Genomic DNA, 18,910 nt, shown 5'->3' on the forward strand with positions numbered 1-18,910 from the left:
CCATACTTTGTTCCTTTTCTAAATATACTTTTGCAAGTTTAATTTCCTATTCAAAAGTGCCAATGGTTATTCCTAGTTGGCTTTACTTGCTAGATTTTTCTAATGTAGAAACTCTAGGGGCTAGCAAGTATCCATGAATAGTATATTTTAGAATTGGGTTCATAGTAGTAGTGAAGTAATTGAAATATTGGAGAGAGATAATTTATCTTTGCTTATGCTTTTCTTTCTAACAATTGGGATAAGTATTATTTGGCTAAGGATTTGCCATGCTGGAGGAAAGACGTTTCCTCTGAGGGGTAATTGTGTTAGGTACATTTTGCTGTGGATGGCACCCATAGGAAAATGTGTTCTACTATTTTCAACTGCTAGTTCATCCTGGCTGAATAATTCTGGCTCCAAGTTGACATACCCGTTGAAAATGATCCCTCTAAGTATTTCCCAGTCTGACAAATGGTAGACAATACAGAAGCATCCATCTTTAAAATCATTTACAGGAAAAAGATTTGCAATCCAGAATTAATAAGAATTATTAAATAGAATTATATTTTCAGTTTGGCATATAAAGTCACAATCTCCCAGTTATTTTCTGTGATCCATTTAAATTCAGCTTAATTATAAATAGTATTTGGCTGTAAAGGCTGTTGATTACCTTCTTTCTTCCACTTCAGCAACTATTTCAACTGCTGAGAAGTTGTTGTATTCCAAAGAGGCATGGAAATTAGTGGGGGCTGAAGGGATGTAATGAAACTTGAATGTTATGGATTTGGGGACAAAGGGGTGGGTGGGCAGTCAATGAAAGCAACAGGAAGGAGGCCCAGAGTAAAAACCAGAAACTTTAGTAGATTAATTAGAGAAAAATACTTAGGAAAGTTTACTGAAGGAGTAGTGGATGATGTCTTTGTTTTTGATGCAATTAAAATGTAATTGCTATGATATAATACAATATCCTGTAAGAAAGGATAAGAAAAGTAAGGGATAGCATACTGTAGATGTGAAAGAGCACTGTAGTGCTAATACTACATTTCACATGATTTTTTTTATGCTAGCCAGTATTCAAGGGTTAGCTGGATCTGCATTATCTCCAGAATCCACTAAGACCCAAAATACTGCTGCTTTGACTTTATTTGGTTCTTTTCACAAATGCTTCAGTGGTATTCTTAAATGTGCTTTTTTGTAGCAAATTTAAAGACTGATGTTGAAAATACTAAAAGAAAAAAAGGGATATGTTTAGAGACTATTCTCACATATACAAACAGTCCTTTTAAGTGGCTCATAAAAGGAACATAACTTTATGTAATCCATTATCAGGGGTTAGCTTTGCAATTTTGGTGCATCACCTCTATCTGTCCAGACAGTAAATAGAAGCTAGGCACTGTGGTAGTTAATGCTAGACTCTCTGAGGAAACAATACCCATAAATGTCTGTAGAAGACGCCACATAGGTTTATTCCTTCAATCCTTTTCAATAGTAATGTTTCATAACTTCCAACTGTAATTATTTTGAATATTTCTGTTTAACTATGCAATACAACATTGTATGAATATTACTTAGATTTCTTCAAGTTGCTAAAACATATAGTAGAAAGAAGCACCTTTGTGAAATATTATTTAAATAAATTAAGAACTAGTAATCTTGAAGGAACTGTTTCCACCTTGACTTAACACTATTTATACCCTTAGTTATAGTTTGATTTGGATGATGTTTATATTGCATAAAAACTATTTTAGAGCCTTAAGTTTTTTAAAAAGATAACACATTGATATATGGAAAGTGTTCAGATGAGAATATCTTCATTACACCTTACCCCTTGCATGTTTAAATGGCAATCACTGAATTATTTAAGGAATAAATGTAATTTAAATATAATTTTCAATCCCTGACTATAACAGACTGTGGTTGAATTTGTGCTATTTGCAATTTGGAAATTCATTTATATTTGTTACCTTAGTATTTTTAAATGTTTATTCTTAATTGGCTGTGCAGTAAATTACATGTAATGCTATCATTTGAGTGGATTGTAGTTACTGATAAAGCTTGTGCATAATTGGCCCAGTCCTTTGCAAGCTAGTTGTGTGTGTGCACCCTCAAGAGCTGGTAATATAAAAGAAATTGCCATAGATTTCTTTGTGCTTTGAAAGAGTGAGATTCAGCAGTTACCAAATCTATTGTGTCAGGACAGCAAGCTGTTTTTAGTTTTATCTAGTGTATTATTCTCTTATTGAAAATTATACAAAATAAAGCTCCAGAACAAAAGTATATATTAAGAATTGTTGCATATGACTGGAGATGATAATTTGGGGAGCTGGTGAGCACTCTGGAATTTGTGAACACGTTAGGGGATCTCTCACAAAATGGTTGTTGGGAGCCTTTTCTATTCCCAAAATGTCTGTCATAATGCATCTAGCTGGCTACAGAACACCCTATTATAGGTAAATGGATCAAAGACAAATTGGTCATCTAGCTTTTCCTACTAATCTTCCCCTTCCCCAGATACTTCCTCCCCAGATACTTCCTACGGTCTCAGTTTTTTGTTCCTTTTCTCTGGACAAATGGACACATTTCCATACAAATACATGGGTGCAACCACTCTTTATGTTTCTGTTCTACAAATCTATTTAAAAGTATCCTTTTAAATAGATACTTATAAGAAGCTTTGCCAACTTTCAATTTTATTTTCAACTAAGACATTTTTAGGATATCAAGTTATGGGAATGTTCGTTCTCACTGGACTAAATTATTATATATTACAGAAATGCAAATACAGATTTTCTTATTTTCTTTCTTTTTTTTAAGAAATAAAAGATTACTACATGCAGTGTTGATCCAAGCCAGATTTCCCCAAGGTTGATTTAATTTATACAACCTGTGTACTAAAGGCAGAATTTAGGATGGGATGTTTAATGGTGATGCAAACTGTTGCACTCAATATATTGATTGACCAATATTTGAGGTGGGGAGGACTATAAAATCTTTGCAAACGATCACAGTGAACTTGTACTTATGTTAAATGAGTTGAAAAGAGAAATAATTAAATAGAGAAAAAATAATTTTATTGCCAAGCTGGTGGCAAACATTTTAATAGAATCATTTTTATTAAAGAAATATAAACATAGAGCGAACAGGTATTTCTCTTTGCTTGAGGTTAAAATAAAGATGTAAGATATCTTCAGCCATGTACTCGGCTTTGCAAAAAGAAAGGAACATATCACCAATCATAACTAAATGAAAAGATATTTTTCTTGCTGAAAATAAATGAATTGCCCAATTGTTGGAATCGGAATGCAATCCCAATAAATTAGGAACATTGGGTTTTCATATAACATACATTATTAAGTTCAAGCTACTACTCGAACTGGTTAGATAGTACCAGTAAACATTAATTCTTCTGATTTGATGCAGAGATTTTAATTCTAAATTCTGCATGAATTTTATATCTTGAAATCTATTCAGATATGGTATAATTTTCAAAGATCAATCTATATTGTTAATTTAGATGGTAAAATATATTTGAAAATTACATTTTCGTATAAACTGTTCTGTTAAACAATTATTTTGTTTAATTTAGGATTTTTCTATTTTTTTCCTAGTAGCTGACTACAAATAAAATTAAAATTTCAGGCCTATAAACACTTGTCCTTGATTAGCAAGCTGTCAGTGTGATTCCTGCTGCTCTGTAGATCAATTTCCCTCCTCCACCTCTTGAACTCATCAGAGTTAGTTAAGTCTCTAATTCTCCAAACTGCTGTAAGAGGTAGACACTTAAAATATGCTTTTGAAAAAGACCCATAATATTGTGAACAGTACTGGAATGCTTTGTATTTATGTGAAACAGATTATTTTTATGAGCACTCCTGTAAATGTAAATAATTCATTCAGAAAGCTAAAGCTTACATTAGCACTTATACATATGTGTATGTATGTATGTGTGTGTGTATATAAGACTGACTTCAAAAATAGATATTTTCAGCTATTTTTAAGATCCCTTGTAAACAATATAAATGCAGATTGTTATAATTGTAGTTTAATACATTAGATTAAAAAATCGGATTTTGATTTGTAGAGCTCTGTTTTAAAGTTATTTAATACTACTATCTTTTTGAATTTGGGCAGCATGTTTTGAAATTTTGCAAAATATAAAGTTACATTGCTTGGCTAGTTTCATCCATACATCTCCTCCCATCTCTTCTATGTTTATATAGTCATGTATATAAACAAATATTATAAATGTGGGATTGGACATACATCCTTTTTGCTAAATAAAAGCCTGTCTTTTATTGCATCTGATTTTCTCCCCACTTATTAAAATGTTGGACTAGAACTAAGAGGACCTAGATACAGCTAAGCCTCATCCATGGAACTCACTACATAACTTTAGGTCAATCATTCCTGCTCTGCCCAATATCATTTCACTGGGTTGTGAGAAAAAATGGGAAGGGAGAGTGTGATGTACATTGAGCTCTTAGAAGGCAGGAGGAAAAAGTAAGTTGCTATTTTTTATAGTTCTATTGCCCTATTTTTAAAAGTGACCTATAAATAGAAAATACATATATGAAATTATTTTTGATATTGAGATAGGCAAGAACAAGGAAAGTTTGTGTGTGCCGAGATGTTGTTAAGGCTTAAGACCAGAGATAATAAAAAATGTCTAACTTACAGTTTCTGCTTGATTTCAGCAGTGTAGATGTCTTTAAGTCATTTTCTGGGTGAGAGCACTTCCACACAAGGTCTTTCCACCACCCCAGGACCAGCTTCAGATCTTACACTGTTGCCTGCATTCACCAGCTGAGCTGGCTTATTTCTGGTTCAGTGCTGGTATATCCAAAATTGCACCAAAAGAAGTAATCTTTTTTGCTTTGCAGACTTTGTGGGTGGCCTGTTTTCGCATTGGTAGGACTCATTTGGATTCTGGGTTTCAGCTGATGTATGTGTTCACAGGATCTTAAAAGAGAAAGGTGTCTTGATAGCTTACGAGTCCCACTCTACATGCATTCAGATTGTGTGTGTGTGATTCAACATATTCATATTGTCTTACTGGTTTCACTTTAAAATACACACAAGCAGTTTTGATTGTGCAAATACTTGGAAATGTTATTTCAGACAGAGACTTTCATACTTTTTAAAGCTGTGAAGCTTGAAGCTTTTTTTAAAAAAAGTCTTTTAAATCTTAGGATTCCATTGAACACTTGAAAAGCACTACCTTAAGACACAGTAGCCTACCCTAGGCAAAGGAAGCAAGAGTTTTGTCTGTATTCCATTTCTCTGATATATCCAACATGCAGTGTTTTTTTCAAGCAATTTTTTGAGGATGGGATGGGAGATAGTAATTACTTTTCTTTTCGTTAGAGTTGGGTATGAGGTAAAGGGTTCTGGATTGCTTCAAATTCTGCTCTTGATGTCTGTCTGAAGGTATTGTTTCTTTTGTATTTCCATCTTGACAGCAACCAAGTTGTTGCAAAATTTGTACTACATTCCTCAACAGAAGTCTTCTCAGTGCAATAAAGTTAAATGAATGACAACTTGGCAGCTATTATTTTTGGACAAATACTAGGAAGGGTTAGAATCCAGATGAGTGTTTTTTGCACTCTCCTTTTTGCTAGCTGGAGCATTGATTGGCTCATGATGTTGTTGTCTCCTTGTTCTCTGTATTTTGGGGTTAGCAAAATTGAAGTCAGTCACAGACTGGCTTCATCCTTTTTGGTGAGAAATTGGCAACAGTATGCTGTGGAAGTTATTTGATTGTTGAATTTTTTTAATAAAATACGTTAGCAATAGTATAGGCTGTAATCCAAAATGTATTTAGTAGAAAGCATGGAGTCCTTGGTGCTTTCTGACTTTGGTTATTTGTTTGCAGACATTTCATTATCCAACTGGGTAATATAAATGTGGGTGAGTGTGGGATTTGTTCCCTATTTATATATATAATAGCATGCCCTGCCAATGTTGATGAGACTGTGGTTTTTTTAATGGTTTCATCAACTTCTCCAAGACAAATATAGATCAAATATAGTGACTGGTACTGGAATTTTTCCAACTTTCAAAGAGTAGTTTTAGGAATTAATGGCATCCATGGCAACCATAGGCTAGTTCCAGGCAGCAGAAAGTATAGTTTATGAGAAGAATCTCCAAGCACAGACACTTGCACCTTGTCATTCCAAGAGAAGGACACGTGATCCCAGCTAAGCAGTGATCATTAAAAAGTACATTAAGAAGTCAATGAACAATGTGGTATTTTTAAAGAAATTACATTCTCATCTCACTGTTTATTAGAGTAAGAATAGTTAAAAAAAAACTATTGGAAAAGAAAATAATTAAAAGTAATTTAATTTTCCAGTAAGTCTGATAATCTTAATAGTATGATTGATTTTTATTTTTGTTACCAATTTGTGAGATTTACCATTTAATAAACAGTAAATGGAATTATAGTACCACAAGTATTTATTATTTGATTGGAATATATAAAGTGTTATGGATCACAAGTTCATTTGTTAAGTTGTTTAAGTGTTAATAACAAGATGAAATTATTTGGATCAGAAATGCAGCCCTAGAAAGGTAATTTCCAATTAGAACTACTCTCTTGTAAAGCTTCTTGAATATAAAGGAAAAGTGCAGATATACAAAGGTAGATCTGCTGTTCTTGATTTGTAAATGCACATTATGTTTGGTAAGAAATATTCAAGCTATAAATGTAAAGATAATCCTTGACTTACAACCATTTGTTTAGCAACTTTTACAATGGTGCTAAAAAAAGGGAAAAGATTTCAGTTTGTTTTTCAATTGAATTGTACAGCTTATGTTATATTAAAGGTTAAAAAATTCTGAAGTGATTTGTCTGATTTTTTTCCCTCTCAAAAGCCTGGCATTTTAACAGAAGTGTGTAGGCTTTTTATATCCACTGTAGAGTTTGTAATTTACCATATTCATCATAATGCCTTTGGTCAGCTAGATGATGATAGTGCTTCAGGAAAGGGGAAAAATTGTTTACACCTCTTCCTTCTTCAGACATTTGCTTCCCAGGTTCCATTTCAATGGGAAAATTAACATTCAGAAACATTAAATTCTTGAGCATTGAGAGGGGAAATGCTTCATTAGAATTTAGAACTACCACACTTCTGTATGCTCAGGTAATCTGATAAACTGTTGATTTGAGTTGCAAAGCTTATTACTGAGAAATATCCAGTTTCTGAAATCTGTTTTTATCATTGAGGACATTCCCTCAGTAAATATGTATAGGACTGCAGCCTTAATGTAGATAATTACTGATAGCTAGAATTACTCCAACTAATCTTTCTCCCTAGTCCTAGCAGTAAAACCTCTCTAGAGTTGACACTCTTTCTAAGCAATAGGAATTGTAATATGGGGGATTGGGTTCAGTAAATATGGAATATTGACCAAAATTATATAAAGCAACAATGTGCAAATAAACATAGTTGCATTATTTTAATATATTTATATACAACTATCCATTATTAAAAATCTCAAATTTGCTTACAAATAAAATGCAAAAAATATTTTATTGATTATGCATCATTAAGTCTTCAACTCTTAGTGACCACATAGATTTTCTCCATTACAATATGTCTTTTAGGTCTTTTAACATTACACTCATCGCCCCAATGATCAAATCATTTCAAGACCACCTGACGTTTTGAGAGTGGGAACCTTCCAAATAGAACTGTCTTCCTGACAGAACAATTAACCAGTGGAACAACCTGCCTCCAGAGGTGGTGAATGCTCCAACACTGGAGGTTTTTAAGAAGAGACTGGACAGCCATTTGTCTGAAATGGTATAGGGTTTCCTGCCTGAGCAGGGGGTTGGACTAGATGACCTCCAAGGTCCCTTCCAACTTTATGATTTTGATTATGAAAACCCCCCAATACATATAAGAAAAATATGGTCAGCCAAGAGAACAGAACAGCAGATCACCCATAACCTTATAAATCACCTTATCCCCACCGCTTAGAAAATAATAAGCCATTAATATAAGGCAAGAAAAATGAAATATTTAATTATTAATAGAAGGCAAAATAAAATAAAATCTAAACCATATATACAGTTTTCAGACAAGTAAAAGTTGGGTAAAAATGTAGGCCCAGTTTAAAAAAATAAAACATGCCTAAAAGATTCTGATGATGTAATTTTTAAGTTTTTCACTTAGTTATGGCTAATTTCCTCTTTTCTGTTGCAGTCTCCAATGTAACACTATTCAAAAGTAAGCATCCTTCTGTTATTTTTCTGGAGTATATTTTCAGGATATTCAGGGAGCCGCAGGAGGGAAGAAAAAAGACAAATGCCTTTCAGTCCTTGCAGCTCTTAAATAGCTATCAAGTACATTTCCGATGTATTATAATGTGACAGGTAATTAAGACTGAAAGAGATTGGTCATCTTTCAGTATAGAATAACTTCTCTGCTAGCATGCCTATTTACCTAAGGGCTGGGAAGCACTGGCCCATGTACATGCTGTCCCTGCCTGAATTAGCTGATCCTCTGTTGCCTGTCTAAAATACAAAAATCGCTGGTTCTACTGCAAATGTCAGGGTGTTGTTGTTGTTGTTGTTGTTGTTGTTGTTGTTGTTGTTGTTGTTATTATTATTATTATTATTATTATTATTATTATTATTATTATTATTATTATGGTCTTCTTGGCCATGTAGGAATTGACCACTGGGATAGACTGTGTGTTAACTAGCATCTTTTTAAGACTCTCAGAACTGAGCAGAAAGATACATTTTCGATCCTTGTACCCAAGCAAGATTTGAAGAGGGAGTACTGTATACAATGTTGTTGTTGTTGTTAGCTGCGAAGTCGTGTCCAAGCCATCGCGACCCCATGGACAACATTCCTCCAGGCCTTCCTGTCCTCTACCATCTTCTGGAGTCCATTTAGGCTCACGCCTACTGCTTCAGTGACTCCATCCAGCCACCTGTATACAATATGCTAGGAATTTATAATAGGGATGTGATGTAAAAGCAGTAGATAGTTATCTCAAATGAAGAAATGGTTAGCTTTTTGAAGTTTCCATACTTTAGGAATATGTAATAATGCTAGATTGTATACATATATACTCTTAACAGAAGTTAACAGTGCCTGTGGTATAAAAAGGTAGCTGGAAGAACAATGTTTTCAAAAGTGTATCATCCCATCCCACACCACAACATCTGTGGCCCAGTGGAACAGATTGTCACATGAAGGTAAATTCTCTTTAGAGTTAGGGTTAGGTTTGACAGATCGTGATTTGTCAATGATAATTGTAATAAGTCATGCACCAAACAGGAGATTGGATTAGAGAATAGTATCCCTTCCATCCCTTTTGTGATGTAAAAGACGAATGTGTTGTGCTAAAATTTCTGTAGAGCACAGGTGTCAAACTCGATTGCGTCATGTGACGTATTGTGACATATCACAACATTTTTTGCCTTTGCGGAGCTAGGGTGGGCTAGCCCGGGGGTCACCAGTTTGACACTCCTGCTATAGAAGGTACTATGTTATTTTGTAAGAATTTTCAGGGCCTTTTTGCATGCAGATTCTTAGAAGATTTGCACTATATCCTAAGTCTGCCTTTCTCCTTACTTATAAAGTTGACAGGTGCAGTGATAGTAACATTTCTATCTCTCCTTGCTCTTTATAAGGACTAACTTTTTAAACAATATAAATTCTGCATTACTTATAATTGATTGAAGTGATTGTCTTGTTTAAACAAATTCAACAACTAGGAAAGGAGGGATTGTGATGTCATGGGTGATAGCCAATGAACATTTTACAAAGTAGATGTCTAGTGCAAACTGGTGGAACCAATTTTCTCAAAGCACAACCTTAGAGAAAGGAATAGGTATGTTTTTGGAACATGATTTATTCCTAAAATAACTTTTCCAGTACTGCTTATTTGTATGTAACTCTTTAATATTTATGACTTATGAAAGAGATGTTTTCTAATCAGGACCATCAATTTAGAATTTTAAGATTACTTATGCTCATTGTCACTCATGTAACTTTTTCACCAACTTAAATTATGAGAAATACATGAACATTTAAATTTTATGGGTTTTTTCCTGTCAATCTTGTTATTTATAGAGTTATAGTGTCAGAAATCAGAGCTATTTAATTTCAGGCCAATTATTTCTCCTATAATGTGCCTTTTTAATATTGGAATTGTTAAATCTTTGTACACTGTGTAGTGAAAAAAATAAAGCAACCACTGATTGATACTAAAAGCAAAAATTACCCTCCCTCATGCTTTCCAATCAGTTATATTGAGTTGTTCAGTGTGAAGTAAATTATCAGCAAATTCTGACACTGTTCATTCTTCTCAATGTATTAAAACATCATTTCTGAGACTCATTAATTAAAACAGACCAGTTACCTACAGTCCAATTTGAGGATACTAATATCCTCTAATTTAAATCTTTTAGCTGGTAAACAAAGTGCCCCAGAAAAGAATTTCTAAAATACATAATTTTTTCATACTTGTACAAACCCTCCCCACCCCAAATCTACACTGGCAGTTAAGACATGTATCTTTTACATTTATTTATTTATTTATTTATTTGTTTGTTTGTTTGTTTGTTTGTTTGTTTTTATAAACCGCCCTTCTCCCGAGGGACTCGGGGCGGTGTACAGAGTAAGGTAGGTATACAGATTGAACAATAGTGAAAAACAATAGTAAAAACAAACTGGGACCCCAATTAGAGCTATCAGGCCAGGCCGGACTGCTGGAACAGGTAAGTTTTTAAGTCGCGCCGGAAGGTGCAGAGGTCGGGGGCCATCCGGATTTCGGTTGGCAAGCAGTTCCAGAGGGCTGGCGCACCCACTGAGAATGCCCTCCCCCTGGGGGCCACCAGCCGACATTCCTTGAGCGGTGGCACCCTGAGGAGGCCCTCTCTGTGGGAGCGCACAGGACGGTGGGGTGTTGACATTGGCAGAAGGTGCTCCCGTAGGTAGTCCGGACCTATGCCATGTAGGGCTTTGTATGTCATTGTTAGCACCTTGAACTTCACACGGAAGGCAACTGGAAGCCAGTGCAGCGCACGGAGGAGAGGTGTGATATGGGAGTATCGGGAGGCTCCCAAGAGTGTCCGTGCCGCTGCACTTTGCACCAGTTGAAGCTTCCGAGTGGATCTCAAGGGCAGCCCCATGTAGAGAGCGTTACAGTAGTCTAGGCGAGAGGTCACAAGGGCATGGGTGACTGTACGTAAAGCATCCAGGTCCAGATAAGGCCGTAGTTGGCGAACTAGTCAAACCTGGGAGAAGGCCCCCTTGGTCACAGCTCCTATGTGATCTTCCAGGGAGAGCTGCGAGTCTAGGAGGACACCCAGGTTGCGGGCCCTATCAACAGGGGGTAGTAACTTGTCCCCGATGTTAAGGGATGGGATGTTCTGAGTATCCTGGCTTGCCGGTACGTACAGCCATTCAGTCTTGTCCGGGTTCAGTTGAAGCCTGTTCCTCCCCATCCATTCCCGGACTGCTTTCAGGCAGCGGGACATCACGTCGAGGGCATCACTGATGTTGTTTGGAGTTGAGATGAAAAGCTGGGTGTCATCAGCATACTGATGGTACCCTACTCCAAAGCTGCGAATGATCTCACCCAGCGGTTTCATGTAGATTCTTTCCATTTAGCTATAGTGTTAAACTTTTTAAAAAAATTGGCTTTGATTATACTGAAACCAACTAAGACTGTTTTCCCCCTAAAATATCTAAAAAAACCTGAAGAAGATTCCTTTTACATGTTGAACGTGCATTTAAGAGATTTAAGTAAGCATTAAATGTATTGAAACATTGGCCTTCCAATCTCAACTCTGGGAGACAAAGTGCAGTAGTGTCATTCAATTACTGATTGATATTGGACCAATAGAAACAGGAAACAAAAGGAGGGGAAAATTTATTGTGCAGATATTTCTTTACTTAAATTATAGTCTGAAGTATGATGAGCTGCCTATACCAATTGTATAAAGTAAAATCTAAATGAATGAGTGTAAGTAGACAGTTCTGTAAACAAGATAAATATATTTTTCTTCCAACAAAATTATTTTCTGACTGGATTACTATTTCCTAATCTCATATTTACAATAGTTGTGTTAATTGTAACACAATTTGCAGAGACCCCTGCTCTCCATCATTATGGAATTTTTGTTTACAGGTAGTCCTCGAATTACAACCAATCAAGCCCAAAATTTCTGTTACTAAGTCAGATATTTGTTAAATGAATTTTGCCCCATTTTATGACTTTTCTTGCCACAATTGTTAAGTGAATCACTGCAGTTGTTAAGTTAGTAACATGATTGTTAAGTGAATCTGGCTTCCCCATTGATTTTGCTTGTCAGAAGATTACAAAAGGATCACATGACCATGAGGAAGCTGCTAGAGATAGTCCTAAGTGTAAAAAACAGTCATAAGTCATTTTTTTCAGTGTCATTGTAGCCTCAATAGCTCACTAACAAACTGATTTAAATTGAGGACTACCGTATTTAAATTTATGTCACCATATCTCTGGGAGCTCACAATGGTGTACAGAACACTCCTTTCTCCAGTTTTTTTTCCTAATCTTGTCAAATAAATTAGGCTAAGAGAAAGGGAGTAGACTTAGTAACCTAGTAAGCCTCTTATGGTTAGTAACTTGAACCTGGACCTTCCCAGTTTCATTTTTTGAGAAAATTGTCCTGGCAAGCTTTTGTTTGTAATGTCAACAGAAAGTATATTTTTAACAGCTGTACAAATCCTTACATTAATATATATTCAGTATATTCTCTCTCTCTCTCTCTCTCTCTCTCTCTCTCTCTGTGTGTGTGTGTGTGTGTGTGTGTGTGCTTTGCTTAGACAAATAATTACATAGTGAATTGAAATCAGCGATTCAGACATGTCAAACACAAGGCCGGGGGCCGGATCTGGCCCGCGAAGTGGTTTCATGTGGCCCGCGAAGCCATCCTGGAAACAGTGAGGGAACGGCCCTCACTGCCTTGGTCCTGGCCCAGAGACCCTCCTTCTGCCAACGACCCTCAGATCTGTCCCATTCCTGCCTAGGCCCCCATAGGCACCCTTGATGCGAACGATATAGAGCTGGCCATGCCCACCCAGTAAGCCATACGCACTTTATTTATTTATTTTATTTATTTTATTATATTTATATACCGCCCTTTTCCCGAAGGACTTAGCCATGCCCACCCAGTAGGCCACACCCACCCGGCCCCCTGAGGGCAACCGCAATGCTGATGCGGCCCTCAATGAAATTGAGTTTGACACCCCTGCACTAGATATTTGTTGGTATCAGTTATTGCTCAGAATAATAGAGATATTGCTTATGAAAACCTGTAAGTCTAGAAAAGTACACTCTATTGAGTTATCTTGTTCCTAAGTTAGCACTATAGAATTTATAATCCACATCAAAACATACATATGCTGGAGAAATTTAGTACAGTTATATAATTAAATAGAAAAGCTATTTTTCCCCAAAATAAGCAATAGAGTTAGACCCTTGAACATCTCTACACAAGAAAAAGTTTGCCCCATCTGTTGGTGAAAATAGAAATAGTCTCCCACATATTTCTGTGTTCTTCCTTCAATATGCTATAGCAAGTCAACATCTTAATGCCTTTATCCCATTTTTACCAAAGTTCATAGAATAACACCACTATTTTTTAGCACACTGGTCAGTTTCAATGGAAAAGTCACTGAATTTGTTACAATTGCCATTGGCATTAGATGCATAACTGTATAGCAATGTTGATAACCAATAACCTAAGTTTCTGTTTAATCCTTTGTTTATCTACAATAGGTTGGGGGAGGCATTTTTATTATATGTTCCAAAGGCGCATTCTTTCAAAAGGCAACTGGACTTTCTTGTTCTGCTAGAAGACGTTTCACTTCTCATCCAAGAAACTTCTTCAGTTCTGACTAAAGAACTGTAGAACATAACCACTTTAAGATTTTCTGATATATGTTATATAATTTTACAAGAATTTTTATTGCATATTAGGAAGAAATCACTAAAACAGTTGATTATCTTCTGTCAATATGAAAGTAAAATTCCCTCTTTATGTTCTGTATAATTTAATTCTGGTGTTTCTCCCCATAGTTTAACGGACCTTTTGCTTTGTTTTTGGCCTTGAAATTCAGTAATTGTTGGTTATTGATATAAATGAAGTCCGTGTCCAAAACTTACAGCCAACTCCCACACAGATAACATAAACTAAATTAACAATCTTTTGAAATTGTCTACAACTGCATTTCAGGTCTATGTATAAGGGATGTGTGCAGCACTTTGGATTCAAATGAAAAAAGTGGTTTGGAATATGACAGAACATGTTCTGTCTCATTAAAGCACACATGTCTTTTTCTGAGGTTGCATTGCCTCAGAGATAGAAAACAACTTTATTTTTATTCTTTTTCTAGTGGCTGTTTCATTCAACTGTAGAAGATAGCATGCTGTGCTTTTTTACCCTTTAAATTTTATTGATGATGTTCACAGATTGGTAGTATAAAATATTTAAGTAGAAGATGGGTGGCTAATTGGCATATTGATGGCATATCTTAAAGATTTAAAGACTTAGACTCAAACTTTTCTTGCCTGTCAATGTCTTATTAAGACTTGAATAATATTAATTGAATAATGTTAATATTAAAATAATATTAACTTGAATAATAAACTTGAATAATATTAATATTAAACTATGCCAGAAAGTTTGAAAACCCAAAGATAAGGGACAAAAGTAGCCCCGCCCAGCCAGCCCACTACTTCTGCGGCCGAAGGAGTAGCTTCATTCTGCAGATGAGAATGGAGCTCTGGCCTGCATTTCGCCATCAGAGGCCTTTCTGGAAGGCCTCTGCAGCCAGGAACTGAGCTATGGATTGAAGTGGGCCGGTGAGGCAAGTGTCGATCCATAGGAGGCCTGGCTGCAATGGCAAAGTCCACTACCATCCTAACTTGATTTTTAAGTGTATGCCTCGCCCCAGAACTAGGGCTTATTTTGTGGGTAGGACTTATATTAGGCCCACCCCAAAAATTAAACTAGGTTTTATTTTCGGGGTAGGTCTTATTTTAGGGGAAACAGTATTTCAGGTTTGAAAAATATTAGAAATATAGAGCTTACGGTATTTAATATTGATCCAGAGTTTAGTCTGTAAATAGCAATTGTGTTAATAGGGAAGCTGAAATTTTGCTTAAGTAGCTTTTTAATTATAAAAATCCAACTGGATATAAAATCCATCCTCAGTGGACTAGTGAAGTTCTAGTTGGATGAGATACAGTAATATGCTCCCTACTATGGAAGCATCACTTCTTTTTCTCAGTTGGCATTTTATATGTTTAAAAGAAGAAAACCCAGAGAAATGGTCTTGAGTGATTACAAACAGTTAAGCAGGATTGGAAGTTTGATTAGTACAGGGATAAGTAACTACTGTGTTTCCCTGAAAATAAGACCAGGTCTTATATTATTTTTTTTGCTTCAAAAGACATAATAGGGTTTATTTTCCAGTTAGGGCATATTTTTGGGAAAATACAATACTAAATGGGTCCATCTGGCTGACAACCTTAACTTATTTTTGGGGAGGGGTTTATATTTACGAGTACCCTAAAAATCATTCTAGGGCTTATTTTCCATTGGTTGGGTCTTATTTATGGGGAAACACAGTACCAGGACTGAAATTAAATTGGGAAGTTGAAAACAATTCAGTGGCAGATTACTTTTATATTCATACTAAAAATGATATGGATATATCTGGATATATGATATGGACTTAACTTTAAGACTTTAAATTAAAAAGCAAGTATGCATACTTCAAGTTGTAACATGAGAAGAATCATAAAAACAAAAAATGTTCAAGCATATTTTAGGCTGCCTGTTTTAAAATAAATTTGATTATAAAAATGAAATGTAAAAAGTAATTTAATCACACTCCACATTTGGAATCATCAGATAAAAAAATTCTCTGAAGGCATGTCTTGTCTAATATAAACAAACTGTTAGAGTGCTAATTCAAATATTTTATAGAATATAACTATACTTTGAATTTGTTTTCCTCAATTGTTTTTCTCTGTCTCAGTAAATATTTTGCAGTCTCATCCACTATATTCTAATTAATTCAGTTTTGTTGAAATTATCAGAGGAATGTCACATAATTATGAACAAATAATCCTTTAGCAAGAGAAATGCATATTGTTTTAAACATGGGGAAGAAGATTTGGCCCATGAGGAACAGAATCAAGCTAGATTATTTCATAGGTTCTACACTGGAGCAATTATTAAAATATATGATCATAAACCAAACATACAAAAGTTAAAAAATATTATAGAGCATCCAATAAAAGCTCATTCATACCTGCACTAGATATACCTGGGAAAGCAATCAGATCCAAAAATACCTAATTATCATAGCAATAGTAGAGAATTTTAGAGCCTTCCCGATCTTGAATCTTTAGTACATTACGCCTGATTGTCATATGAGAGTGTTGGTTGCAATGTTTCGGGGTCATGTGATCACCTTTTGTGATCTTCTGAAAAGCAAAGTTAATGGGAGAACCCTGATTCACTTAAAAACCATGTTACTAACTTAACAATTGTGACAAGAAAGATCATAAAATGGGACAAAATTCACTTAACTGTTTCACTTAGCAACGTAAATTTTGGGTTCAACTATGGTTGTAAATCGAGGACTACCTGCAAATGAGAATTATCAAGACATGTAAGGCTTTATTTTATTGGAAGTGATAAGTGTACAAGTGAAATACAAACTGTATGATATACTTTGTTCTGGAGACAGAAGTAGTTATTTTTTTAAAAGAACTACTTATATTCATGAAAGAAAAAGATACTTTTCATTCTCTCAGAAAAAATTCTTCAGAGTTCCTTGTTCTTTCTCCACTTGCACCCACTGTCTTAATATTATCTGATGCTTCTTTGTTATTTACTAAAATTCATGAAAGATTCTCAGTATTCCTACTCTGGTTAACTGATCCCTTGTAGGGGCAGATTTCATTCCTATTGAAATCTGCTTAGTGGGAGGCCAAGCCCATGCAAATAGATTCTCCATAGGGCTAATGTCAGAGGCTAAATTGGATTGTTTCCAAAAACAAAGGATCTTCCAAGGAAAAGATAGCCTTTGTTACCAGTAGTTGTGAGCACAAAACAATGTGTGGGATGATTTACTACATTATCAAGGATGCTTTTAGTGTGGGGGAATTCATTTCCTTAACAAATCCCATCAGACACATCTATAACAGCTTTCCAGAGGAATGATGAAACTTTTCATTAGGTGGTGCTGTTAATTTGTTGTTTAATGGGCAAAAGTACGATATTTTGCCATTGTAAATGGGACTCAATGTACTGTGTTATTAATCTGATTGAAGAGTAATCCTTATTGTAATTACTTTATACAGGCACAATATAATCCAAAATCGTGAAATAACCAAATCTAAATGTAGGATAGAATTTTTCAACCAAGGGCTGTTTTCTTAATCATCTCATATCAGAGTAGTTCATTAGAACTCATATTTATTGCAACTCATTGAATTGGCCAAAGATTATAAAGATAATGCAGCTTTAAGTAGAGAGTGCTGCCTTCAGAAAGAAGAAATAGAAGTAGGGAAGTAGGAAATGTTTGTTGGAGAAGCTGGGTTGGAAAAGAAGACAGGAAGAGAGAAAAGGTCAATGGAAGGACCTGGGAGAGGAGATGGACAAGTGAATGCTTGCTGGGGCAGGCTGAGGGTTCCTGGGCATGGCAAGCAGGCTTAGAGCCATGTGGTTCTGGAACTGCAAAGCAGAGTGCAGGGCAGTCAAAAGAGCATAGCTCGGGGTGGGGGGTGGGTGGGAGTTGAAGCCACCCTGTAGTTGTAAATGCCAAGTGCCAAAATTTGATCACATGACCACAAGATGCTACATCAGCCATAGTTAAGTCCATTTTAATGTTGAACAGTCACTGAACAAATGGTTGTAAGCCAAGAACTACTGGTATTTTGTTATCATTTCAATTGCATTTTTGTTAATAGGGGAATTGGAGAAATTGTTCAAATTCTAAAACTGCAGTTGCGTATTTGTTTAATAAAAATATTTCATGTAAAGTTTCATGAAGAAGCTGCATATTTGTTTCATGATGATATTTCTCTCTTTAGGGCTTTTATACTACATTGCTTTTTCTGATGAATATCCAAAGCTGCTGAAAGGAAAATTGACCTCCTATTGACTGAAATGGGGATGTTCCGGCCTCTGGTTATTGAATTGCGAGAATATTTAAATATGAATCGGTGAGTATTATTTCTTGTCTTAAATTATGTTTCTTTCTTGCCTATACTTTTTCTCCTTGAAAGTACTCTGAAGCTGAGTACTACTTTCTCAAAATTTCCCTAAAAATGAAAGGTTGGAGATTGGATGAAACTTATCCATTAATATATCATCTTTTTTCTAACTCCTTGCTCAGTGTTGAACAGTTTGCTAAGCATTCTATTAATTCCCATAGATGTTTTAGTTCCATTGTATATCACTTTTCTTGCATTTAGCAAGAATACATTAATCTCCATATTATTGCAAAGCATTCTATAATTCAAGCCTATTCGTATTATAGGTTTTCTTTAAAAAGACATATGTAACAACCCCTTCCTTTTCCACATTAATATTCTCAGTAACTTGCTGAAGAGCAAAAATAAATTTTATTATAACTTTCTAAATTTTGTTCACTGTCACCTTTCATATCCTTTAGTTACACTTATGCTAGACACCTTTTCTGGAACACTAGATTTTATTTGACAACAGGAATTAACTAAGTGAACAATACATACAAACATATATACATGCAAAATGTAAGAATATAACTTGTGTCCAACTTGATTAGACTCCTCATTCATCTAGTGTGTTCTCACAGTGGCCAACCAACTGCTCAAGGAAGTGTACTAGTTTACCAACAGGCTCTACTCTAACTCTAACCACAAG

The 18,910-nt window shown here is 35.3% G+C and overlaps 1 protein-coding gene across 1 annotated transcript in view; it reads left to right on the forward strand.

Annotated features, from left to right (window-relative positions):
* USP49 (ubiquitin specific peptidase 49) overlaps positions 1 to 18,910 on the forward strand; it is a 49,020-nt gene that overhangs the window by 20,194 nt on the left and 9,916 nt on the right. Inside the window, exon 2 of the mRNA XM_083359841.1 lies at positions 18,097 to 18,228. The gene's annotated coding sequence lies outside the window, so the exon portion shown is untranslated. The remainder of the gene's footprint in view (positions 1 to 18,096; positions 18,229 to 18,910) is intronic.

The sequence above is a fragment of the Vipera ursinii genome (genome assembly GCF_947247035.1).
Source record: "Vipera ursinii genome assembly, chromosome: 3".
NCBI classification, from domain to species: Eukaryota; Metazoa; Chordata; class Lepidosauria; order Squamata; family Viperidae; genus Vipera; species Vipera ursinii.